Here is a 25,413-nt window from a genome sequence, read left to right as displayed (position 1 = left end):
ACTAGGTGGATCGGGACGGTGGCTTTGGATACTTCTTATCTATAGGCTTTGATTGACCAACTGTCTATAAATCCTTGACTAGTTGACAGGTGTTAGGTGGTCCCTCTTTGAATTTTGACTGGATTCCTACTCACAAGTATTGTAGTCTTTTCTGGCTTAGGCGGTTTTAAGTAGCAGGTTAATCCAATTCTACTCACCTATGCTTAAGCAAATTGTATTTTGACAATTACAGGAACATGCTACCTATTACACATATGATGATTTTTTGGAACAAGAGGACAAGCTTGGCGTATATCATCCAAAGGCTACTCAATGACAACCATGCTTTTTCAAATTGGCTGACAAAGCCTTAAAACTCCTACAAGATGTCTTCCTTGAAGATGATATCTAATATTGTATTAGTACAAACAATTCTACCCTTTTTCAGGGACACTCCAACTTGGCACTTCTCTGCTAAATACTTTTGTTTAATTCATCTTATGATGAGGTAGTAGTCCCATACACAATGGGCCTACTACCGAAACCCATTGTGTATGGCGCCTACACACACACACACACACACACACACACACACACACACACGCTTGGTCTCTGCATTTGACTATGATGGCTAGTTCTAGTTACACTAACTCAGTAGTATTGCTACCCAGACTATGTATACAACTCATGTTGTACCCAACATACTTTTGGCAGTGGACTAATCCTTTTGCTGTCACTGCATTTGACTATGATGGCTAGTTCTAGTTACACTAACTCAGTAGTATTCCTACCCAAACTATGTATACAACTCATGCTGTATCCAACATACTTATGGCAGTGGAATAATCCTTTTGCTGCATAATTACAGTAGCCTACTCTTAGCATAAGGCTCTCCACCGTAAGATTAATTACTAAACTAAGATTTGAACTCCTTGTTGTTAGCTCACTATGCTAACTTGGTGAGCATGGTCGTATGAGTGCCTCTTATAAGCTCCTCTTGGCATAAACCAATGCAAGGTTTCTATTCAATATCTGTTGCCACACTTGTAAACTACCTCATAAGGTGGTTTTAATTAGGTCCTTGATTCTGACTATTACTTACACTGCTGTCTTGGTTAGCATGGTTTAGTATGGACCAATCTTTTGAATATGAGCTCAGTGGGAGCAATCCATTTAAAAATCTTTAACCCATAAGTATGAACCACAAAAAGGCTTGGTGGGAGAAATCCCGTAGGATTTTAACCTATTGGAATCAAGTGATGGGTCACCTTCCCATTTTTTCCTCCTGTCGCCATCGATCCCCTTTTGATGATGATTGGAGGCCCGATGATGCCTGTTGCTCTGCCTTTTCATAAAATCTCCTCCTCCTTAGGGCTTGCACACGATCCAGATGAAGATTACGTGCCATGAATGGCTTGCAGGGGTGGCCTTACCTGGCTTGCTGTGACGACTACTGTCATGCTTCTCTGACCCCTATATTAAGGTGAGGGGATCTTCCCTTCACTTAGACTTGGGCTCTCGTGGATCTTTGGAGAAAATAAAGTGATTACTTCTGTTCACAGGTTGTAGAGCGCGGCTATACCGAGTATGTTGTTCGGGGGATGAATGCTGACATGCTTCTGACACATACAAAACCCCTATATTAATGTGAGGGGCTCTTCCCTTCACTTAAGCATACAAGAAAAATGGAAATATTTTAGGTTTTGGTCAATGGGTTTTTGATATATACTGCCCCGTGCAAACAACTTGATATGGGCAACATTGGTCATACTAATAATGAGAGAACAAGTTGTCATTGGAATTATACTTGGCTTTCCCTTGGCACCTGGGAGATTATTTTGAGAGTAGTTCTGCTCATAGGTTCTATATTTCCTTCAAAATTTCAGGTTTTAGAAAATCTATTACTCTGTTGATGATGATGGCAGGCTTTTCTTACTTTAGCATATTGAAAAAAATGGTTTTTTTGCTTATTTTTAGTCTTGCTCACTGTACTTTGAGATTTATTAAAAATCTATGAAATCTCTGTAGTGATTGCTTATGAAAATTGGTTACATACTACCTATGGTGGGTTTTGGTATGATAACAGAGGGAAACCTGGTGGCCTTGGTTGGCTAAACTGGATTTTTTATATCAGGTGCTTCATTATGCAGATATCTTCTGTGTACTATATTTAAGATTGGAAACATGGTTTTCTCTGCTGGCTATGTATTGATAAAAGATCTGGTCTCCAGCTCATTTATGCTGGCCTTTAATTTCATGGTCTCTACATATGGATAATGATCTGGCTTTTTGGTGCTTTACTACCTAAGTTTGTTATGGTATTATGATTTGAGGGAGACTATTTTGACTTACAAAACATCTAACCTTCACCTGTTGCTTGGATATCTGGCTTAGATCTGGTTTTTTACATATATATTCCACTATATCTAGTGATGATGCTACCATAAAATATATTTTGGTTTTGATACTTTAATGTTTTCTTTGACTTACAATAAATCAAACCTTCTGCTTGTTGCCTAGATGCCTGGCTTAGATGTGGTTCCTTTTTTTTCATATATACACTACATCTAGTTCTTGGTGATGGTACTGCCATAAAAAACTTTTATATACATACATATTCTGGTTCTTTATGCTTTACTACTTGAGATTTGGCATAAACTAAGATTTTGACCGAGATGGATATAGTGTTACTCTGGCTCTGGTTGATACTTCTCTGGCATTGGCTGGTACTTCTCTGAGCTGATGGTTCAGCTTTTACTTTAGTTTCAAAGGGAACTCTTTATGGACTGTAGTATAGTGCTGGAAAATATGCATAACCTGCTGCAAAATATTGGATGACTTAGTGACTTCAGGTTCTTGATATCTGGCTTAAAAATTGGTCGAATGATAACCCTAGTTGATTCTGGCTTTGAAGGGCTCGACCTCGAGGCATATTTTAAGAGTGGGGAAATATAATACTGAGAAAAATACAATACTGAGAAAAATACAATACTGAGATGGGGGTACTTGTTTGTTTTGATTTACCGACACCTTGATTGTTGATTTACTGGTTGGCCTTTTTTGATGTCTGGCTTAGTCCCGAAACTGTTTTACAGCTAGCTTACTTGGGTTTTCTGATGGTACTTTACTACCTGGTTTTGGTGCACTGAGTAGTTGAAAGTTTTACTTGAAAAATATGAGAAAATATCTTTTATGATCAAGGCAGATCTGCTTCGCTTGGTTCCTATGGTTTAACAGAAACAAAATATTGAAATTTGGCTTCAACACAAAATAGGTTGGATTTCTTCGGGCCAAATATGGCTCAAAACTGGATAATTGTACTTCCGGCTTGCTTACTGAGCTGGAAAAATCTATCTAAAAAACTTTTGTTGTTTTCATACAATGTTTAGCTAAAGAAATACTTTGAATGATATGGTATAGACGACTGCTTCTCACAGTAAATGGTTGCTATAAAGAAGTACTGCTATTAACATGTGAAGGAATTCTAGTAGGATTACTTTGTATGCAGAAAAACCTTGAGATATTATCTACCTTAATGTATAGGACAGTAGCTAGTCTAATAATTTTTAAGTTTGACATGGATAACAATTGATAGGTTCTTTGAAGCCTGTCATATGTAGCCAAGTTTAACATATCTGTTGCCTTGACTATATGGATGCAGGTGAGAACTCTATCTTGGCTTAAAAAGGTTTAGGTTGCTGCAGTCTGGATTTGAAAACACTTGATGATTCAACTGGGATAGTTCTAATACCTTTGTATAAACTCATTTGGAATGATAATTTGTTCTTATTATGTTGTACAATTATGAATCAAAGACTGAGTTGTTTCTGTACTAATCTTTGCATAGACATCTATAGCCAATCGTCTTTTGAATGTGTTGTTCCTTGGTGTGTATCTATAAAAGTAAAACAGCTACACACACACACACACACACACACACACACACACACACACACACAAAAGAAGAACTATACACCTAAATCATTTTACATCAAGACTAATCCTAACAAAAAGAGAGACAAAATGATTTATAAACCGAGATAATCCAAAACATCTTCGCCAAAGGTCCAATACCTACTCAATCCATATCAACTTTGCCAGCTTCAATACATGGCAAAAAATGTGTCACAAAATTATCCAATCATGGGGCTTTACTCTAAGTTTGGATATGTGTGTTCATGCTAAGAGCATTGTAAATATCTACTTTGCTTAGCACAAGTTGATGTATGAACATGTTTTCATTTTGGATCAATCCAAGAAATTTCAAGAAAACGAAGTACAAGTGCTTGCAAGCCAAATAAGATTTTTTCTTGGCCTCCTACGGTGAAATCAGGCGATGTGTAGTAGGGCTCATCCCTGATGTGCACCTCATACCACCCCACATGTCTGTCTACTGTGTGAGACACAACCTTTAAGATTTTATTTGCTTTGTCTACAATGCATTTCTCTTCAATCACCTTAGCCTTTAAACAAACAGCCAAACCAATTTTCTTTGCTACCTCCTTTGAAATGGAAGTATGAAATTTGTCTCTTATGCTATTTCTTGGTATTGAACCATTGCTACCTACTTTTGTTGAAGCAAAAGAGGAATCACTTCCACCCTAGGAGGAGTCCGCATTGTGGTTGCACTCATTTGTTCTTTTCCAACTGTCTCCACTTGAAATCCTCCTTCAAGCAATATCTCAACTTCTTCATCGATGAGATTTGTTCCTAGATCAACCAGCTAAATTGCTGGAGGAGGAGCTGGCCTTGGTTCTATGTTATGATCAACCACATAGTAATGAATAACATGTCTAGGGTAGAACCAAAACCACTACCTGAGTACTTCATTTGGATGTTTTCTATACCCTTCAAAGGATGGTGCAGGAGTCCCTGTACTACATGCCACTATATTTTGTCCACATCTTATTCCATAGATGGGGGTGCCAATAAATGTTACATGACTACCGAGAGGGGTTCTTTAAATTACCCACATAGATTCATTGACCTTTTGTTCCAAAACAAAAACTTTGTCTTCTCTTTAATATTCTCACTTCCATCTACTACCCCTAAAGCTTCCATGAAGATGTCTTCCTGGGCCTTTTTGTGTGTTGGCCGGTCACGTATTTCTGCATTATACTTTGGTCTATGTGTCGATTTATCCTCAACAACAATCACAATCAATGGCTGTTGACCGCTGGGTCAACAACACAACATAACTCAAGTTTCGTACCAAAGTCTTATCTTTTGCGAGTTATGAAATGTTGCGGATTATGGCTATAAACGTCATTTGTAATGAGTAGTTATTCTAGTTTTAGAAGTCGGGGTGCAATGGCACTTCCAGATTGTCAATACAAAGCCATTTGACCCTTTCAACCCCATTTTTGGTTAAACCTAAGGTAGCCTTAGTATATAAGGTACCTAGGTCATTTTGTAAAGAAGACTTTTAATCATAATCAAAACTTTAGCGCTGCCGTCTACTGTATGTGAGAGAGAAAGAGAGTGAGCGTGAGCTTTATCCTCTTGCTACCCCCGGCTCGCTCAACACATTGGAGATCCGACTGCACCATTGCTGTAGGCTCGAGGAGAGCTACGCGACAACGCCAAGCATTCCACGCGAGACGAAGCACACACGCCGACGCATCTACGAGCTATTTGTGGTCGTAAGTGTATCAAACGATGTCTTTTTTCTGCGTGCTAGTAGTCTATAGAATCATGGAGACATAAGCTACGCATAGGTACTCATAAATTTCAGTTTTGGGCACTTTCAAAATTCTGCTCTGTCATCCTACGCGTTTTTTGCAGATGGGTTTAGAGTGAGGGTTTTGAGTGTAGAAGCTTAGGGACAGGTGTATCCTAGTGAGGGGATGGTGTTCCTTAAGTTTCGTACGAATCTGGCATGATTAGGTGAGTTACCTTCCGTATGTGTGTATGTGGCTAGGTGGTGTAGTTGAGAGCAGTGAGGTTCTTGATTGTGGTTTAGTTGGCCTTCCAGAGTGTTGTATGTGTAGGATGGTCTCAGCCTGGGTCTCAGCCTGACAAGCTAAAGAGATTTCCTCCGTGTGCCTATCGTGTCATCTGTGTCCTCGATTGACATTATGTTGATCTAGGTAGTGTTTGCATGCACTTCATGGGTGTGTGAGTCGCTCCCGTCCAACATTGGTGTCACTGCCGGGGACACAAGGACCTAAGTAGGTTTCCTACTAACACTCATGTGATGGTTTCTTGATTCAGCTTCGGCTAAAGAAAGCGTTTTTCTTAAGTGGATCCGGAAGAGGATATTCCGCGATCAAGTGGATAGCCAGGAAGCGTGTGTCTTGCCGAGGGTCTCCGACTAGATAGGTTTAGTTAGGATCTGTGGATTAGAGTATTTGTTGGTGGTCGAGTGATTTGTGAGGTGATAAAAGCGTTTACTAGTCCGTGTATGGCAGTGAAGCGTTTTTCTACTCATAGATGCAAAACCCCATATGATTTGTAGGAGTAGCTTTAGGTAAGTGACCCGATTCTGATCTAGAGCTATTCAGCACTGAATTATTTGCTAAAGTGCTTGATTGCATTTGAAATCACGGAAAAGTGTGCTTTTGAGGGTAAAAATGCATTAAACAAGCTTTTGTGGATATTTTTGTATGACTGACTCATGCTGTGCATATAAAAGAGCATTTGCAAGGGTTCTGTGAAGAAAACCTGCAATTTTGTAAACATAGACATCCTACGCATAGGATGTCGCAAGGGGATTCTGGAGACCAAATTTGAAAATTCTGACTGCACCAGTGTGTTCAGAAGGTAGGTTTTATCCTATTTTCACCTGGAAAGTGAAAATTTGACCAAATTTTGACAGATCAAACCCAAAGGACGAGAATTGCTAGACATCCTACCCAAATTGTGCCCAAGGCATAATTTTTGAGACCAAACCATAGGGTGACTTCATGTGCATGTTATACATGATGTTTTGAGTGCATGTGAGAGTTTTCAACTCATTTGGGTGAGAAAATTGGGTTCAAAGCGGACTTTAGCACTTTTGACTGAAAAAGGCAAGAACAGCTAAAATTTGGGACTTTTGAAATCCAAACCAAAATCTAAGCATACCACTGGGTTACTGACATCAAGGGGAAGATGTGGGACAAGTCTGGGGTCAAACAGGCCAAAAAGACATCCTACGTGTAGGATGTCTTCTGTGTGATTTTGGACTCTAAACGAAATTCTGAGCATACCATAGTGATCAACACCTTAAGGAGAGTCTGTGGTTCAAATTTGGGGCAATTTTGAGCAGTTAGACATCCTACGCGTAGGATGTCTAAGGCATGATTTAGAGGCCAAATTCTCCTATGACCACACCATGCTGTCATATAGCCTTAGGCAAGCCTCCTAGGCAAATTTGGTCCAATTTGGAGTTGATTTGACTTGGGAATTCATCAAAACAGACATCAGGCTTTTGGAACAATTTCTTGATCATTTGACCAACCTATAGGTGTCAGAATCAAAAAGTAAAAATAGCTATGAGTTTAGCACATCAAGGGGAAGCTACAGTGCAAGTTTGAGCTGAAACAGAGCAAAAAGACATCCTACGCGTAGGATGTCTCCAGGATCATAAAGTGGTCAAAATTCTACTTTGGCCATATAGGGATTTTCTAAGTGTCTCAAGGATTCCAGAACTTTTTTCAAAAGTGAATTTGGACCTTGTTTGGCCTATTTATCAAGCAAAGACAAGAATTGTCAGGCATCCTACTCTTGGAGTGCACTAGAAGCTCTTGCAGCCTAAAATCTTGACCTATTGGCATCCAAATTCAATTTTGAGTATACCATTGGGTTGCTGAGCACTAGGAGAATCTTGGGATCAATTTTTGACAAAATCTGAGCAGTTACACATCCTACGCGTAGGATGTCTCCAGCTTGATTTAGGACTCCAAACCAACCTATGAGCACACCACTGTGATCAACACATCAAGGAGAAGCTGGGGTGAAAATTTCAAGTCATTCTGAGCAAAAAGACATCCTACGCGTAGGATGTCTCAAGGCCATTTTTAGGTCCAAATGAAATTCTGAGTATACCATTGTGTTGCTGGACTTAAGGGGAGTCTCTGGACCAAATTTTGTTAAATTCTGAGCATATAGACATCCTACGCGTAGGATGTTTCTAGGCCAGTTTTAGGGCCAGCTGTACTTTTGACCATACAGGATTCTTCACAGTGTCACAGAGATTCCACATCTTCTTTTAAAATTGAATTTGGACTCATTTCTACCAATCTAAACTACATTTCACTGTTTTGGCCATAACTTTCACAAACGATATTGGATCGGAAAAGTTTTTATATCAAAACGTAGCCTGAGAGCGACTCTATAGATCTTAGACTCTACGCAAGTTGTTTAGGTCAACTTTGAAAAAAACGTCGTTTGAGGCCTCAAAATTCATCCGCAAGTTAGGGGTGTCTAAAAGCGACAATTTGCGACAATTGTGACAAAACGGTTGCGGTTTTGGACATAGTTTCGACTTTTCCCTAACCAAAGCACTTGAACACAGTGGACTAAGTGTACTTGAACCAAGCAAAAGCTCTTAAGCCCAGAAATCATGTCTACCCTATATTCAAACGCAGCTTACACAAGCTTGGAGATCCCGACAATAGAGGGATATCCTCCCACAATGGATCTTCCAAACTTGCAATTGATAAAGATCCATCATGTTGAGAGAGTTTGGATGATTGGTCATGAGAGTGAAGGACTATATAGATACATTGACGACAATGAGGTCAATCTTTATAGGTGCTCAGATCCATACCTAGAAGAGATAACGGATTACAAGCTCTTATATGTCTACACATACGGAGTCGACTGCCAATGGAGATCTATAGTTGTCGACAAGTATGGACGAGAATACAGAGTTGTAGAAAGCACAAATCCACAGACTGTACTAGAAAGAGGTGGATATTTGGTCAATGAAGGACCACAAATGCCTCCAGTAGACACGAAAATTCCTATAGGAATTCCAAGAAGAGAGCCACCAGGATTCCCTTCAAGAGCGATAACGAAAGAAGGATTGGGAGAGTCTTTGGTTAGACTTGTAGACAATCGACGAGTTAGACCATCCCAAGTCCAGAAATGGGTAAACAGAAAATACTCCGGAGATAAAGATCCAAGAGATCACGTAACGGCTTTTAGAAGAGTGATTAGAGTAGAGGAAGTTTCAGATTTTGCGACACAATTTGCGGGATTTGGATTGACTCTAGAAGATGATGTAGCTACATGGTTCGACTCGGTGGAAAAATGGGATTTTGAGACCCTAGATGAGCTGTTTGAGGAGTTTATTGAAGAATTCTCGCCAAAAGGCATTGCTCACAACACGGTCTCGCAAATCCATAGATTCAAACAGAAAGAGGATGAATTAGTACGCAAAGTATCATTACGGCTCAAGAGATATGTTAAGCTCTGTCCGAGAGCAGAATTACCTACGCAAGCACGACTGATGCTAATCTTTATCCAAGGAATGAGACATGCGGGCCTTCAGAAGGATCTGGATATGATAAGGAGGATGACGTTAAACGAGTTGATCAAAGAAGCTCTTTATCTAGTGGATAACTGTGAGGCATACAAAGAAAAGGACTTAAAGAGTCAAGGAGATGACACATCCTCTCAGCACAGTGTTTCACAGATAAGTGAGTCCATTGCCAAGCCAACGGCACCTATTGATCAAGAAAAGCTTACCGACGACTTGGTCAAGAGGTTGATTCCTCTTGTAAGGTCTGATTCGGGAGAGCCGAAGTGGTGTGAAATTGAGAGAAACAGGACGAACCATACGGTGGAAGAGTGCTATTATAGCATGGAAAATGCTAGGGAGAGGTATATACAACCTGTTCCAGAAGCACCTAATCCACCTAGATACATTACGGGGAATGCGCCAGGACCAGTAGGAGTTTTAAGGCCACAACTTGTCTTAGGACAACAACCTCCGCTGCCAGGTGCTAGAATGCCGGTAGACATGAGATACATGCCAATGAGGGAAGCATCAAATAAACCAACGCCAGTACCAGCTACAATGTGGTATAGCAACCAAAGTGAGTACTACCCTTAGGAGCAACAAAATGTGAGAGAAACACATGGAGTGGTGAGGTCGAAAGAAAGAAGGTATGAAATGGACGAAAGGACATTGCGATTCATTGCAAATAACGGCTTATCTAGGTCAAAGCTTGCTTATAGCCAAGAGGAAATGCTAAAAGAATCTCCTCAACCAGAGACAGATTGTCACAAAAGTCGTGAAAACCACTTGGTCAAACAATGTCCTCATACGGAGATCATTGAAGTAAATGCCTATTGTCTTGAGTGTGGCATCACTCACTTGATCCCCGATTGCCCGAAAAACCCAAACCAAATTAGGAAAACCACGACAAATGTATTAGGGATTGTTCAGCTCCCTAGTAGCTCAGAAAATGAAAATGTTGTACCAGTTCAAGTAGTTACGAGAGCACAAGCTCAAAAGAAAGCTGATGAGAATCCAGACACAAAGAACACGGAAAGTGGCATGAGTCCAAAGAAAGACGATGGACCAAAGACAGACACACCTAGTCAGAAAACCAAGAGCAAACGAAATAGTTGGAAAGCTATAAAGACTAGGATGAAAGCACGCGGGGAACGAGAGCAAAAATCCCTAGCTGAGAAGCTTACCGAAGCTGAGGAGAAGATAAAACAACATGAGGAAAAGGAGAAACCTTCTCTTACACAGATGGTTAAACCTCTAGAAGAACCATCCACGGATGAGAAATCGAGAAGTGCTAGTTCAGGAGGATCTGTGTTGGCAGAGAAGGTTAATGAGACATTAGATGCCCTCTTGAAAGCCTATGATGTGAGGCTCAAAAACAACCAAACTCAAGAACACAAGTGGATGACATATCCCTATGCGGAACTAGAAAATCAAAAGTTTGAAATATGCCAGAAAATGATTCAAACATCCCAAGCTTTACTAGAACCACCAGTTGCAAAACCTGAAGATGTGATCCGTGTCATGCCTACACAAGTAATCCCACCAAACAAGGAACTAAAAGAGCCAGATTCTAGTCATGAGCACAGACCAAACCTCAAAGACCCAGCATTAGAACCAAGGATAGTACTGAATACCACGGATAACTCTTCCGATGGATTTCACCAAGCTATACCTGAGGATTGTAAAGAGATAGATGGTCTTGACGAATTGTGGAAACAAGTCAGAGAGGCCAATGAAGCCGATGACCTAAGAAGACTAGTAGACAAGACTGGTGATGAACGAGGAGTGTTTCTACCACCAATAGAGGAATTTGAGATTGGATCTCAAATGAATCTAGACGTGCGATCGTATTGGGGCGACAAAGGATCTGTACAATCTATGGATAGTCAACCCCATTCACTAAGGACACTACCGTCCTACATGGGAGAGTACGAGACCAAGTCAGATGTGGTTGCAGTCCCATCACAGAGACTGTCTCCCAACAAGGCCATCGATTCAAAGGGGCTAGTAGATATTCTATCTACCCCAGTCACCTGTACAATAATGTTAGCCGAGTTGCTCAGAATAAGACCAAACATGTGGGCTAATGTGGGTAAATGTCTAGAGAAATTTGGTGTAAAAACCCCAATGACTCAAATCGAGGAAGGTATCAAAGAGCTTGAAATGCATCAACTAAATACTAGGCCAGTGCCATTAAACAAGGTAGGCGAGTATTACGAGGGAGAAGATGGAAACACCACCCTTCCTATGGAATTCAATAATGTAAAAACCATGGCAATCCTTGGCAGTGGAGCTGGTGTGGCCATTGCAACCAAAGAGGTTTGGAAAAAATGGGGAAAACCTGCCTTGATATCCACACGAATGACCCTGCAGCTTGCAGACGGACACAAGGAAAAGCCCCTAGGACTGCTAGAAAAAGTACTTGTTACTTCTTGTGGCATTGAATATGAACACACTTTTGCTGTTGTTGACTTTGGCAAGAAGAAAAACTATGACATCATTCTGGGAAGACCATTCATGCGACAATTGAAAATGGTCCAAGATTGGGGTTATGACCATATATACCTGAGACATATGGAAACCATAACAAAGATAAACTTGAGGGACCATAGCTATAGGGATGTGACGAGAACACCGGTTGAGGAGTTTGATTCCGCCACAGTAGCAGGATCAGAACTTCCAGCTTGGTTAGGTAAGCCTAAAGAACTGTGGCTTTGTGGAGCTTCAAAATGTGGTAGCTTGAAACTTGAGGAATGTATCCTAGAGCGGGTTATAGAGGATATGGACTATATCCCAGAACCATTTCCTGAAGAAGAGTTAGAGCCTTTTGGATGGGAACACATCTTGGCTACTCTAGACGTGTGCGCCGTGGAGGATGCTCCCACAACAAAGTTTTGTGATGAAAATGGCTATGATGTCGTTCCTTAATTTGTAGTGAGTGTAATCCAGGAAAACGAAGAAATCCAGACATCAACAAGCTCTCGAAATAAGGAGCAAACAAAGAAATGTGGAGAATCAAAAGATGAAGAAGACGACGAGTTCTATGACTCTGTAGAACACTTCGAGCTTCAAGAAGATCAACGACCCGGGAATCAATGTCATCGCTACACGAATAAAGTGCATCAAAAGTGGATTTCAAAGTCCTCGGTGAAGACACAGCCACCACAAGCATCCTCATACATGGCTCCTAATAAGGATGGAAAGACTCAGCTAGGAGGAATACGACCAGAGCAACGAGCTAACAATGCTCTAATCAATGGGCTAGAAAAGTCCTCCAAGAAACTACCACCCACGAGCAAACAGACAGTAACTTTCCACTACCAGCCAAAAAATCAAGGGAAAAGTACAAGAAGTCAACCTTGCTGAGGATAGTAGCGATAGTGATGAATCTAACGACATTCCCTATCATCAACTCAGGCCATCACTATCACCAACCCCTTCAGCAACAACCATGACAGATCAAAAGAACAGGACAACAAGTCAAAGCCAAAAAGCTCGACAAATCTGGATACCAAAAAGCCAGATCGGCCAAAAACAGATATGGAGCAAGAAGACAAAGATCTCTAATGACAAATCACAAGATCCAACACCAAAACAAAAACAAGGAAAGCGTGCACGAACGGGTAAGAATATCACAAAGTCGCAAGCTTTCACAACTCAGGTTTGGGCTCCAAAGAAGTTGATTCAAGCACAAAAAAGTCAGGAATTCATTTGGATTTCAAAACAACCACAATATCAACTTTCAAAGCCTGAATCCCGTCCCCAACCAAGCGTACAAGGGCTGAAGCAAAGACCACTGTCGACTCACACAACAAAAAGGTGGATCCCAAAGAAGTCTCTTCAAACACAAACAAAAGCACGGGCAAGTATGGGTTCCCAAACGAGCGTCAGCAACAAAACAACCAATAATCACAAAGAAATGGGTCCCAAAGAAGAACAACAAAACTGCTGTCAGTGCATCGTCGCTTGAATTCTTACAATTCTTCCTGCGATTACAATACAATTAGAAGAGAGCAAGTCGCTTCAATCAAGCAATGATATAGGAGCTTCAAAGACCATTACATTGCTTAGAATAGGAAGCCTCGCCAACAAATGCCAATAAGCAAATTGCTTATACCCACATCTTGCACAACATAAATCCTTTCCATGCATTGACTGTGTATGCATAATAGGGCTACATTACAAGGCCTGCATAGGCACAACTTTTAATTGCCCAAGCACAACACATACCCTTTGCGATACCCTGTCGTAAAGGATGACTCCAAATAGGAAGGGGGGAGGCATTCTGAATGCGGACCTAACATTATGACTATTAGAGGGCAATGTTTTGTGAGATGCATTGAATTTTTGCATTTTATTGTGATAATTTTTTGACAAAATTTAGAGTATATTCCCTCATAGTAGTGTTACAGAGGACTATGGGGACAAAATCCATATATGAGCCCCTAGGGACATGTGTATAGTGTACATAGCATTTAGATTTCTATTTGAATGATTTTTCTTTTGTTGAGTTGTTTTAAGATTTTCTTTGTTTATTATTAAGAAAAAATAAAAAAATCCATAATCCACATGAAGAAAAGATTGACGAGAGGCCTGAGCACTACAAAGAAAAGAAGGTACAGGGAAACAATGAAACTTCACGAAGTATGTCTTAGCAGCCACTACAACAGCCGAAGAACTTGTCACAAAGCAGTGTCAACATGCAACCGACAAGTCATAAAAGTCAGAATCGAGTAGCTAAGCCACAAAATGAGGGAGGTGTTAGTCCCAAACCTTCAAGTAATATTCTCTATGGTCTAAGCGTCTTAGCTATTCTAGGTACTGCTCAAGCTAGAAGAGTTGAGCATATTTACGTTGTGGCGCTCATGCTGGTATAGGTGAAAAAGATTCGAAGTCTAAGTACTTAAGTCTGGTGAAGTGAAGGAGAAGGTACAAAAGACACTCACATACTGAGCACAGTGAGATACGAGTGGAGAAACTTCTACATCGAAAACCCTTCTTGGAAAGGTGGAAGCTATTGAGACATCTTTTGATCTCACATGTGCTACATTTATTCCTCGAAACACCCATCATCTCCTTCTTTCACATTGCATGCTTTTGTTGACAAATTTCTCATATGCATATAGAGTGTCCCATAAATGGCACTTGCATCAGGCACTCTTTATGTGTTTCACCCACGCACTCAACTTTCATGAACATGTACTTCACGTTCAACTGCTCAACTCCAATAAGAGCGTATACCAAAGGCATTTTTTTTCCCACCGGGTTTTTTCCTTTGGTCATCCAGGTTTTAGACCCTAATCTAAAGACACCTATCACCATCCTCTTGTACATATTCCTTCTACATCAACAATAAGGAAATGCTACTCAAATCAATCGACAAATGAATTGGAGCATCAATTTCAAATCATAGCATACTTCTCCTCAATGGCGAGTCTAAGAATGGCCTGGAATGACAAAGCTGCAGACAACACTAACAACATGATTGCACAGGAACAAAGAAGTCCCCAATGAAGAAGAGCAGACATAAAAGTAATCAGAGGATCTCAAAAGATGAATGGTTATGATGATAGATGCCCGCTCTAATGGATCATAGTTCTTGTTGTGGTTCAACAAAGTTACAAGCAGTGCAACGATGAAGCCAAAACGACAGCAAAGACCACATCGCCATCGACAATCAAGTCATGTCGGGGACGACATGAACGCGGAAGGGGGGAATGTTGACCGCTGGGTCAACAACACAACATAACTCAATTTTCGTACCAAAGTCTTATCTTTTGCGAGTTATGAAATGCTGCGGATTATCGCTATAAATGTCATTTGTAATGAGTAGTTATTCTAGTTTTAGAAGCCGGGGTGCAATGGCACTTCCAGATTGTAAATACAAAGCCATTTGACCCTTTCAACCCCATTTTTGGTTAAACCTAAGGTAGCCTTAGTATATAAGGTACCTAGGTCATTTTGTAAAGAATACTTTTAATCATAATCAAAACTTTAGCACTGCCGTCTACTGTATGTGAGAGAGAAAGAGAGTGAGCGTGAGCTTTATCCTCTTGCTACGCCCGGCTCACTCAACACATTGGAGATCCAACTACACCATTGCTGTAGGCTCGAGGAGAGCTACGCAACAACGCCAAGCATTCCACGCGAGACGAAGCGCATACGCAGACGCATCTACGAGCTATTTGTGGTCGTAAGTGTATCAAACGATGTCTATTTTCTGCGTGCTAGTAGTCTATAGAATCGTGGCGACATAAGCTACACATAGGTACTCATAAATTTTAGTTTCGGGCACTTTCAAAATTTTGCTCTGTCATCCTATGCGTTTTCTGCAGATGGGTTTAGAGTGAGGGTTTTGAGTGTAGAAGCTTAGGGACATGTGTATCCTAGTGAGGGGATGGTGTTCCTTAAGTTTCGTACGAATCTGGTATGATTAGGTGAGTTACCTTCCGTATGTGTGTATGTGGCTAGGTGGTGTAGTTGAGAGAAGTGAGGTTCTTGATTGTGGTTTAGTTGGCCTTCCAGAGTGTTGTATGTGTAGGATGGTCTCAGCCTGACAAGCTAAAGAGATTTCCTCTGTGTGCCTATCATGTCATCTGTGTCCTCGATTGACATTATGTTGATCTAGGTAGTGTTTGCATGCACTTCATGGGTGTGTGAGTCGCTCCCATCCAACAATGGCCCTCACTTTTGTCAAAAGGATTCTTTGTCTCCTTCAAGTGGGGTGCTAGCCTTATACATAGGTGTTCCAGATGTAGCCTCATTTACTACTCTTATCACTTGTGCTGGACTAGAGGAAACTCTGTCCTTAAGTCTCTCTAGTGAAGGACCGTTTCCGATATGTTACCCTGAGAGTAAGAAATTTCCTTCGTCCTTTGTAGTATTGCATTTTCCATATCTGAAGTACATGCATCTAAATGATATTTTTTTTAAATCCCTCGCCTTTGCAAGCTTGCTCCCATGCTTACTCTCGGCCAAGTTGGTTCTTGGAGTGTTTTCCCCATCAATACTTCTCTCTACTACTATCACAATGCTCTTGCCACCAACTCAAACAAGAGTCCATTGTGAGATGTTTCTATCTATGCAATTTCCATTGCGCCACCATTGGTGAAGGAGACAAGACTCTGCTGCAGCTACCTCTCTAGAGGGAGCTAAACGCCACTTTTTGCGCATGTCTTTGTGGGTTTGTTGAGATAAAGAAAAAATGTATTTGTTGTGTGTGCCACCATGCTTTGTTTTTAATGAAAAGGGCAAGTTCGCTCTGGATATTTTAGAACATTGTTTTTCCACCATTGAACACGATGCAAACTGCATTACAATTGGCTTGAGCTTTGTCAACCATGAATCCTTGGGAATCCACTCTCTCACATCCATGCCCCTCTATATCTTTATTTATGCACTGCCAAAAAAGAATTTGTGCTTCCATGTATTCCTCTTTCATCTGACACATTGCAATAGTGAGGAGATCTTGCATGATATAACGTAAGACATTCATTATACTAGTATACATATTTTTGGTTGTTTCTTAAGATATGACAAGCTTGAGAAATATGTTCCTAAAACAATGAACCTTGGATCGTAAACATGGCATGCAATAGTGAGGAGATCTTGCATGATATAACGTAAGACATTCATTATACTAGTATACATATTTTTGGTTGTTTCTTAAGATATGACAAGCTTGAGAAATATGTTCCTAAAACAATGAACCTTGGATCGTAAACATGGCATGCCATGGTCACCAATCTGCGACTCAATGAGTGTGATCAAACTGCACCCAAGCATGTCAAAGATCTCCAGATCCACATCCTTGCATTTGATTAATCAAATCCAATACAAATGCACACCCAACCATAGGCATCTTGAACACAAAGCACCACTTCCCTTTTGCTCCTTGCCAGTGAAACTTGCTTCTGTGAAAAAAAATCATATGTGCAATCCCTATTTAGTTGTAGCAAGGAGTCCACACCAAAGCTCTCCTGTGTTGGTCCATTTCTTGTCGCTACCATGGACCTACGAAACGTGTATTACATAATTAAGTAACTTTGAAATAATATGCACAAACAAGAGAAACAAGTAATCATCCTCACTTATTGTCCTCCACTAATAAGGGACCCATTGCTTCAACAACATTTAGAAATTCTTGCTTGCCAAGTACATGGCTAGAGTCCCTTTCTTGCATCAAAGTTGTCATCACAATTTTCTTTGCCACACACATTTGTATCTTTTGTGCTCCTGCATGTCTATTTACACTGAGAACTTGTGCAACCATTTCTTTGGTTTTATCGGTGAGCCCTTTGGACGTACCATCCCTCATGTCATGTTGGTGAGTTCCTTGATGTACCTTCAATCTGCTCATGCTTTCATCCCTTGGCATGACATAATATATGAAGCAATCACATGTACGCAAACAAAGAGGTGGTTGTCTGCAATAGTGGCAAGTAAGTTCGCCTTCAAGTCCGTCAAAAAACTCGTACATACAAGGTAACGCTAGCATGATGCCATTGGGATGCGTTGTGTTTGACTTCCAAAAATTAACCAATCTGGGACAACTTTCATTGAGACACTTTAGGGCACCTGCACATTGACTTTTGTGACACACTCCAGGAAATGCGATGTTTGAGGTTTGCGGTTGTTCCAATGGTGTGGATCATACTTATGTTCCATAGCATCCATTGGATGAACCTTTCCTAAGGTCAGTGGAAACTCAAACACCATGTTACCATTATATACCTTTGGTATTTTTGACACTTGTTTTGTTTCCGTCATCTTTGAAAGAAGCTTTGTCAAGGTGTTGGGCTTCATCATTGCATTAAAAAAAGAAAAAATACTATTTTTTCTCCTTACCTCGGTAGAGTTTTGGAATGCTTGGTCCGTAGAGAGTTGTTCCTTGCTTGGACTAGTAAGGTCTACGTAGGGAACATCCACCAAAGGAGCAGCCATGCCACTTGAATTTGAGACTATGAAATCTTTGAGTAGCAATAGGACCTTTGTAGAGCGAGATTTGTCCACATCATAAAACTCCTCTCCTATGTGATTGCTTGTTTTCTCTAGTGGTGATGTCAACTCTTCGCTCCCAACCATGACAATGGCATATAGAGCACTAAATGTTTGTGGTTGTGCGTTCCTTGCCGCATTGTCGAAGCAAGGGCCTTGCCTAACACTGTGTGCGAGCCATAGACGGCTCCAAGCACACAACTAGCTTAACTAGTAAGCTCAAAAGAGGGCAATGGTGTGTCACTCACCACTCTATGCTCCTGCCGTGGAGGATTCCTCGCCGCGAAGAAGAAGGAGACGCCGCTACGTCGTGCTCAATCGCTTCACCGCCGTCGTGCCGCCGCAATGCTCGATCGCTCTCTCTCTCTCTCTCTCTCTCTCTCTCTCTCTCTCTCTCTCTCTCTCTCTCGCATACACACACACACAAGGAGGTGAAGCAGAAGAAGATGGAGATGGAGATGGAGCAAGAGCACTCTTCTATTGCACAAATGAGAGAATGAGTGAATTTTAGGTTTAGTTGGCTTTTATATGAGCTCACCCCATTCACACTTGGGCGCCCATGCTTAGCCAACTAATCCCCTGAATGTCCCAGTTAGAGTGCGCCTCTCATCGGCGATCACTCTTACCCTTTTTCTATTGGTCCAACAAGCCCGGTACTTGACTCTACCAAATACATAATACATGTCCGTCGTAGGTGATGGGATGTCCGTGAGCCGTGAGGGTTAACATGCCCCCCTTCCTGATGTAGATTCCGTCCTCGGAAGCTATTGAGTTGAAGCTTGTTCGTCGAGGTGGAAGAGCATTTGAGATGAATGTCCTTAGCCTTCTTCAGTCACTGCAAAATCAAACAACATTGGCACAGTAATTGCATTCTCATAAGTGATTAAAAAGCATATGCAGTTTTAGCAATGAACATTAAATTGCAATGTAATCAAATGCATAAACACATGTAAAGGTAAAAAATTAAACAAGTCTGGGGTCGCTAATTTGACGGTCGAAAGGCACTAGAGATCGAATATTAATACCATGGGTAAGCTTCTTAATTTTTTGTGGTCAATTAAGTTGTTTAATCACGAGAGCCAAGTATTCATGTTCGAGGGCTGACTAGAGGCTATATCTAGAAGACCTTGTAGTTAAGCTACTGTTAAGGCGGTTACGCCGCTAGCGGAAGCTAAATAGCGAGAACTCAACCAACAACAGAATTTGTCAGACGAGGACGAAGCTTGACCCGCAGGCGCATGGAAACAACTAGGTGGGTGTCAAATCACCTACTCGACCTTCTAAAGACAATCACTACTAAGGAAATCAAATCTAAGTTCTAAAATACGCAAGTGACTGAAATCCTTACCACGAAGGAATGCTATACGAAACAAGATCTAGAATCATTGAATCGATCTCAAACTCAAGGGGAAGTCTATACACTAGGTAAGAACAACACCCTAAAGACTTGAACTGCAAAATCAACCTATAACCACTCCGTGCGGTAAACGCGTATGAAGATAGGCCGAAAAATACAGGTGATCAAAACTTGACCCCGATGGTACGAATGCGTAGCTCTACTCGTTGTGGTTCTATAGATATGCTGCACGCTCTATTCCGACACACGAGTTGGAAGAAAACTCACACCGAAGCTCGTAGGAACTTACCACACATAGAAGCTGATAGCGCGCACTCTTGGTATCAGTGCGTAGCTCTCGCCGTTGCTAACACAATGGCGGTGTCGCTTCTCAAATGGTGGCTCCGTAGCTTGCGTAGCAAGTAGATAAGACTCTCTCTCTCTCTCTCTCTCTCTCTCTCTCTCTCTCTCTCTCTCTCTCTCTCACAGACACAGTCACGGCGCTCAAAAACTCACTTTGATTAAAAACTGAATCTCCTTAGGTTACAAAAACTTTGGCTTATATACCTCAGCCTTGGAGGTGAGAACATCTCTAACTAATTACATCAGCAAGTGAAATTACTTCGGGATTACAAGCTGGAAACTCAATTGAGTCCCGTTACTTAATGAATGGCTCAATTCAAAATCAATGTCGGAAAGACATTTATTACAATCAATGGTTACAAAAATGATGAGTGTGAGCAAAAATGTGGGTGTGATCCTCTGCTGGCTCAACACTCCCCCCCTCCGCGTTCATGTCGTCCCTGACATGACCTTTATGCTTGGTCAATAAAGTCCTGTCGTCTTGAGCATCTGCAAATGTGATTCGTATCGCAGGTTGCCGATGGTCAAGGTTGGGCCGAATATTTTGCTTTCGTGGGTGAAAAAGCCGGTGTAGAAAGCTTCTTCGAATGTTTGCATGTGGAAGCTAGGCAAAAACATAATCCTCTGGTATAGGAGGTGCAACACTTTTGGAGAAGGCTGCAATGAAAGGTCATACATCATATTAGTCACTGTGTCGGCCGTCGATAGTAGACTCGAGGTCGTGGCTTTATCTGGCGCGAACACTTCAATGCAAGCTAAGAGAGTACTGCAAATTTTCTTGAGCATCTGACATGAAAGGTCAGGAGAGCCAGTAAAGAGCTTGATGGTGCCCGTTAGGGTTTTCACCATGTAGGCTTTACCTATTCTCTCTCCTGCCTTTGGTCCTGGCATCCTGGGGTAATTAAGCCAATTTGGCTTCTTTTCTGCAATCGTGCCATGCTCTTTCCAGCTTTTGACTCTTGGCACCGGTCAGAAGGTTGCATCCTCCCGAATCTCCTTTGGTGCCTCTACCAAGTAGATGAGGTAGGCTGGGTATTTGTTCAGCCAACCTTTCCTCCATCTAGGCTGCGAATCTACAATCTTCTTTGATTGTTCCTCTTTTGTGATGTCGCCTTTGTAAAGAGCGACATACTGCTCCTCCTCTATTCTCTTTTTCGTTTTTATCACTTCAAACTTCATCAAAGGGAAAGGCAGGCTGGGTTGCATCCACTCTTCATGGAGCACTTTTGTGTCTAATCCCTGAAGTCTAATGGAGATTAGGAGTCTCCTCTCCCATTCCATTTCCGCCTTGGTACTCTCCTCTGTTGACTTTTCTATTTGGTCATGGAGCCTTTGTTCTTCTTCTTCAGAGATTCCTGAAGTTGAGGCCACCTCTTGAATTGGGGCTGGATCTTCAATTGTGGTTGCCTCTCCAGTTTCTGGTAGCTCTATGGCTGCTCCACCTGATCCTTCTTGTGGTGTCTCTGTCTCTCTTCTTTGTTGCTCTTGTAGATCTTGGAGCTGTTTCCGGAGGGTCTCATTCTCTGTTCTTAGTGTTTGATTTTCTAAAGTGAGCCTCTCCTCTGCTGCCAATGATCCCTCCGCCATGTGCAACCTTTGCACTTGCTCTAATCTTAGCTCTCTTTGTAAGCTTCGGACCTGGTCTTCCAGAGCTGGTACAAGAGCTCCCTCTTGTTCGGTTCCTGCTCTGCTAGCTCTAGGGGTAGTCCTGAGTCTAGTGATTGTTCTTTCTTGGAGCTCGACTCTTTCCCTTAGCTCAATGAGCTCATCTTTAGCCGCCTCCAAGTCGTCTTCCATCCGCTCCCTTGCTTCCTGTGCACTTGTTACTTCTCTTGAAGCCTCGGCTAGCTGGAGTATCAAGCCATCTCTCTCGTTTTCCGCATCGTAGAGTGATGCTTTATGACTTTCAGATTCAGTCATAGCATCCTCTAATTTCCTCTGCAACTCGGATTCCCTTTGTTTGGCTGTCTCAATCTCCACTTCCTTTGCCTTGGATCTTTCTTTGATCTTGTTGAGCAGTTCATGCACCATGTGCATGTCTTTTTCATCTTCATCTGTCAACTCTAAAGCTTTTTTGGCCACCACCTCCACTGGCTTCGGCTCTTCTAGTACGTTCTGCTCGTCCAGTTTTTCATCACTTTCTTTTGTACTCTTTGTATTTTCCTCCGTCCCTCTCCGATCATCTCGTTTTTGTAGGGTGATCCCATAAACCGCCTCAAGGGCCTCTTCTTCAGTGTACCCTATCGCTACCAGATCCTCATAATCGTTTTTCTTTTGCTGAATTGGATCTATCTCCTTTTCCTTGGTCCCGGCCTCCGGCTTTTCCATACTAGCCGTGTCCCTCTCTACTGTGGTCTCTTCCACAATGATTTCCGTCTTCTTCGGGCTGGGTACATCAGTAAAGGAGGGCTGATTGTCCTCAGTCATCTTGGCTTTCCCTTTGTTTGCTTGCCCGTCTTTCTCTTGAGGTTCAGTAGACTCATCTACTTTCTTCTTCCCCTTGTCGTCCTTTTTCAGCTCAGCTTTTAAAAGCTATACTTCCTCTTCAGTGTATGGCTCGACAGGTTGCTGCTCCAGTATAGCCTCTGACTCCTCATAAGCTCTAATATATTGATCGTATTTATCAACATGTGGCCTGGCTGAGCTAGTTCCGACTTTGGTAGGGTCTGGCACCCACTTTTCTTGAAAGTCCCCCTTTAGAGCTCTTTCCGCTCTAAACTACTCCACCAGTCTTTCCATTCTTGCCGCTTTCTGACTTTTGGTTTGCTTGGGAGCAACCTTCTTCTTTGCTTTCTTCATAAGCGGCTCATCCACATTCTCTTCAGGTTCTGAAACTATTTCTAGTTTCCTGCGTGCTCTTGTGGACGCCCTCTTGGATACTTCAGGTTGTTCTTCCTCCTCATCGGCTTCTCTAAGCCACTCATTCTGGGAGGGAACCTTTGGCCATTGATCTCTGGCTCCAATAGCTTCATAAGCTATTCTTGTCAGAACTTCAGCTCCTCCTATATACTTTGGCTTCTCGTTGTGCATGGCAATTACTTGCTCGTGGATGTGTTGAGCGTAATTCACCTCTTTTGGCATATTGCTCTTCAATGCCCATGTGATGGTAGTTGCAATGGCATGGGGCGGTGTCGTATACTTTTGAGGTCTTTTACTGCAAATATGGAGAAATTGGTTGTACAGTCGGCAAAGGGTTGCTGCTCTTTGGTCTGCCATATCTCCATAAGTTGCATTCTGTTTCTTGGACCCATAAACCTCTATAGCCTCCCTTCTTTCCCTGACAGAGCTCCCTTTGTTGTGCAGCTTCAATGCATCTGCAATGAGCTGTGGAGTGATCTGTACCTCTACTTTCTCTCCATCTATTGCTGTCAATGTGGCTTTCCCATCCTTCTGAATGGAGGTTGCCAACTCGTACACTCTTCTTGTATCTACACCTGATGGTCTCGAGGTGAAGAATCTGTGCAAGTCTGCCCTTTCCAGCTACCTGCTGATGTTCTCTGACCTGCTATAATCCACCAATTCTTGTGGGATCATCGGTATATCCACCGCTTGCCCTTGAGGATCTCTGAAAGTCCCCTGGTAGATCTTTATTCCCTCTTGTTCCAGTACTGCTTCCTCCACCCAAGTTTTGGTTGGCTTGAGGGTTTCTGCTGGAATGTCAAAGGGTTCCGCTTCTGCAAGAGCATCTTTGATTGTCGGTCTTTTTCTCTTCGTTGCCGATAACTTGGCGAAATCCATGGATCCTGTAACTCCAATTTCAGAAGTTAGCGTCTTTTTAGTACTGAAAGCCGAAATGAAGCTTTTAACTATTCAAATGACTTGAAAATTGAAACATGAGCTATTCAGGGCCTAAGGATGCAAGGTAGGTGAAAAAAATATGCAAACTGGGCTCAAAATCATGCTGGAGACATCATACGCGTATGATGTCTTTTGTGTCAAAATGACTTCATATTGGTTGTGCTTGTAGCTGATAGTGTATACATGAGTATCATATGCTTGGATTTGAGTTTGGATCTCATTTGGTCAAGTTTTGGCCAGTTTAGTCCAGTTCAGGCTCTTGGCAAAATTTTGAAAGGGAATTGGATTTTATGATCCAAATTGGATAAAACTTGGTGGTTCACCTTCAAATGGCATGTAGATCACTTCGGTTTGGTGGTTGAAGCCCTGAGGTGCCAAAATCACATAGTGAGACATCATACGCGTATGATGTCTTTTAGTGTATTTTTGGACCAAATTTCTCTATAAGCTTGGATATGGCTTTAGATAGGCTTATTCAGTGGATTTATGAATTTTGGACAGATTTTGGGCTAAAAATGGCTCTGGAGACATCATACGCGTATGATGTCTTTTTCATCAATTTTTCATGGGATTGGTTCTGTGGACTCCCCATGTACTAGTGAAGGACTGTCCCTACTCAAATCTTGGTTTGGACTTGAGTATGTTGGATTTGGGCTAAAATAGGCTTTGGATGAAGGATTTTCCCTCAATTGGGCTAATGGGGTGATCCACTTGACCAAATGGTTCCAAACTTCATTTGTAGCATGTATTAGATATATATAATGGATGTATGATGACAAATGAGCAATTTTGGCTCTGTAAGTGCAAATAGACATCATACGCGTATGATGTCTTTTGTGTCAAAATGGTGCTTTTTGGTTCCAGATAGCTTGTAGATGTGTTAATCAACAATCCTACAAAGTTTCAATGAGTTTGGAGTTATTTTGACAAAATTAGGACCAAAAATCAATTTTATGGCCCACTTTGCGTCTTTTTGGTTTTCCTTGGGTTTTCTAACTCCAATTCTCATGATACTTGGTTCATAGGATGTGATTAACATGTGGAATGAGGCTATGCACTCAAATGTTGAAATGGATGTGAAAATCATGTTGTGAGACATCATACGCGTATGATGTCTTTTCTTGAAATGTTGGTCTTTTTGTGCAAAGAATGCTTTGTGCTAGTGCCCTAAGCCCTGCTAACTAGTTTTCAACTTAAAAAGTCATCAGTTTAGCTAAAAAGCCCCCTTATAGGCATTTCAGTCTCCGAAGTCGTCTTTTTGCCTTGGAATTGAATTTCTTCAACTTTTCTTCTCGAGAGTTGCATTTCCAGCTCATTGGATATGTTGTGAAGCCACCTATTTGGTTGAACTTGACTTTGGCTCCCCGTTCTCCATCTTTCTCCATCTGGTTGCCCGAAAGCGTCTTTTTCACCATCGGTAAGTGAATCAGCTTTCTTTTGGGTTTTGCTTGCAAACATAAGTCATCCATGTATATTTGAAGCTGCTTGTGAA

Source organism: Adiantum capillus-veneris, chromosome 19 (assembly GCF_014529385.1).
Source record: "Adiantum capillus-veneris isolate H3 chromosome 19, ASM1452938v2, whole genome shotgun sequence".
NCBI classification, from domain to species: domain Eukaryota; kingdom Viridiplantae; phylum Streptophyta; class Polypodiopsida; order Polypodiales; family Pteridaceae; genus Adiantum; species Adiantum capillus-veneris.
Note: the sequence above shows the minus strand (reverse complement) of the source record.